The sequence below is a fragment of the Castor canadensis genome, chromosome 10 (genome assembly GCF_047511655.1).
Source record: "Castor canadensis chromosome 10, mCasCan1.hap1v2, whole genome shotgun sequence".
NCBI lineage: Eukaryota > Metazoa > Chordata > Mammalia > Rodentia > Castoridae > Castor > Castor canadensis.
Genome location: NC_133395.1, coordinates 45,949,622 through 45,952,496, shown reverse-complemented (window position 1 = coordinate 45,952,496; position 2,875 = coordinate 45,949,622). Strand labels below are relative to the sequence as shown.

Sequence of the window (2,875 nt, the reverse complement as noted above, 5' to 3'; positions counted from 1 at the left end):
ATATGTCAGCTCAGCCTCAAATTTGTGAGATAAGCCCTAATTTCATCATGATGTGTAATTCATTTTATGTATCGTGGTATTTAAGCTAGTAACATTGGATAGACTATTTTTATTTCTCACTTTACGTGAAATATTCTTAAGTATTACATCTTGCACTCATCTCATCTATTTTCTGTATAAAAATTATATCAGCCTTATCAAAGTTGTAGCATAGTTTGTATACAATTTGAAGAGATTGTGTAAGCTTGGTATCAACTTTTTCAAATATCTCCCAGGATTCTCACATGAAACCATCTCAGCCTTAAATCAGTCTCTCTCTCTCTCTCTCTCTCTCTCTCTCTCTCTGTCTCTCATCTCTGTTTTTGCAATTCTGGGGATTTAATTTAGGTCCTGTGTGTATGTTAGGTAACTACCCTATCACTGATTTACACCCCAGCCCCTAAGGGGCTCATGGTTAAATGAGTTTTTTTTAACAAATAGTCTTTAAAGATTTGGTCAACTTTTTTCTGTAATTTTCAAATTTATGAGTGTGAACTAACTTGTAGTACCTCATTATTTTCTTTTATATATTTGAAGAATCTGTAGTAATATTCCTTTCTCCTTCCTGGTATTGGCTTTTCTTACTTTTTACATGTCATTCTTTCTAGAGGTTTATCACTTTTGATCTTTTTAGTATTATTCTCATTTATTTATTCTCTCAGTCACTTCCTTTTTTATTTTTCTTGAATTCTACTATTTTTTTGTTTCTTCTCTTCTGCTTTCCATGTGTTTATTGTAAATACTATTTGGCAGTAGAAACTTAAGTTACTGATTTGAAGACTCATAATTTCTACTATGAGTCTTTGGTGCTACAAAATTTCCTTCCTGGCACTGCTTTAAATGAAGATCATATACTTTTATGTCTTGTTTTATTTTCATTCAGATCCATTTTTTGAACTTCCATTAAGACTTCCCTATGACCCAGGGGTTTTTTAAAAACATGCTCTGTTAATTGTCACATGATGAAAATTTTCCTGTTGTCAATTTGTAGCTTGATTTTCCATTATATCATTATATTTGTATAACACACTCTATATAATTTACTTTTTCTTTTTTTTTTTTTTTTAGTAGTGATTACTCAACTCAGGGCCTTAGGCTTGTTGGCTTGTTGGCCAGTTCTGTTCCACTTGAGCCACCACACCCCTGCCTTTTTGATTTTTACTTTGTTTTGTTTTAGATAGGTTCTCCTGCTTTTCTTCCCAAACTGGGTTAAGATGTAATCCTCCTACCCAACACCTCTAAAGTGGATGGGATTACAGCCACACCCAATTTGGTTTTGGAAATAGGGTTTCACTAACTTTTGTTTGCGAGGGCCTGGAATCATGATCCTCCTATCTTTGCTATGAGATTAGCTGGGATTTCAGATGTGCCAGCATGCCCAGTCTTACAAGTTCTTTTAAATTTACTTTATATGGTTTGTTTTATTCCCCAGCATATGTTCTGTAGTGTTGAATGTTTTAAGGTGCATTCATTTCCTAATAAAAATTGGTTCCTAAGTACCATAAAACCAGGCATCATAAAATAACAGAAAGTTAGTATCAGGCAAGATGTCTAAAATTAAGATTGGCCAGGACTATGTGCCTCAGAAACTTGTAAGGATATCTTCCTTGCTTCTTGCTAGCTGTGGATGATTTGTTGAGAACTCTTTCTTGGCTTGTGGCTGTCTTACTCTAATCCTCTCTTTGCATATGTTATTTTCCCTGTGTTTCTCTCCAGGTCTCTTCTCTTATAAGAATACTAATCACATTAGAGCAGGAGCCTACCACATTCCAGTGTAACTTCATCTGAACTATTTTTTACACAGAGTGACCATATTTCCAGATAAGGTCACATTTTGAAATGCTGGGTGTTGTGATTTATCTGCATTTTGTTTCTCCGAAATCCTTGCTGAATTAATTCTTGTAGTTCTGTCATTGGCTGATGGGGTCACTGAAATTCCTGACTATAAGAATTAATTCTTCTGTACCTATCCTTTCAGTTTTAACAGATTTAGATTCATATATTTTGGGAGTGGGGACAGATCTGGTTATTCTTTTTTTTCACCCTTCTGATCCTTCTATCATTAGTTAATGTTAATTTTCTGTCTCAAAATCTGCTTTATTCAATATTTACATTGTTTCATTTTATGAACAATATTGACACCCTATATGTTTTTTTCTTTTTTTTAAATTAAAGTTGTATGAAAGACTACTTTATTCTTGCATCTTCTCAATTGCTTCTTCCTTGTATTTGCCCTTTTCCTTTCCAACTTGGAGAGATTTGGTTTTCTATTCCAGGATCTTTTTGCAGTCTTTGTCCAGTATTAGCCTCGGGTGAATGTGCCATTAGCATTTTCCCTCTGTACCCTCTCAATGTAGATGACATATTTCTTCTGGTAAACATGGACTACTTTGCCAAACTGTTGACTGTTATAGTACCCTTGCACATCCTGAGCTCCAGCATCCTGTGGATGGGCATGGATGGAACATTGTACTTCTGCCTCAGTTCTTTGGAAAGATTGGAGGACATACTGCTCTTGAGAATGTAGGATGGTGCACTGAAATGCCTTTTACAAGTCTTGTGTAGGTCAGAAGTCACAAAGTGATCGAACTTCATTTTGGACTCTGCAGCTTCACCGATGGCTGCAAAAGGGAAGAGCTGTTTTACTTGTAAGCAGCCTGTGCCATTGAGTATTAAGTGAAATTCTTATAAAGAAAATACGGTCCAATTCATGGTTTTAAATAATAACTGCTAATCTTTATCTCTTAATTAGTGTATTTAGACAATTTACATTTTAATGACCAGTTATATAACAATATAAAAGTCTAATATTCTTTGCTTTTTATGTTTGTTTACT

At 34.5% G+C, this 2,875-nt stretch overlaps 1 pseudogene; it reads right to left on the bottom strand.

Moving 5' to 3' along the window:
• Window positions 1-2,231: 2,231 nt before the first annotated feature.
• LOC109680384 (large ribosomal subunit protein uL24-like) lies at window positions 2,232-2,634 on the bottom strand (annotated as a pseudogene).
• Window positions 2,635-2,875: the final 241 nt, after the last annotated feature.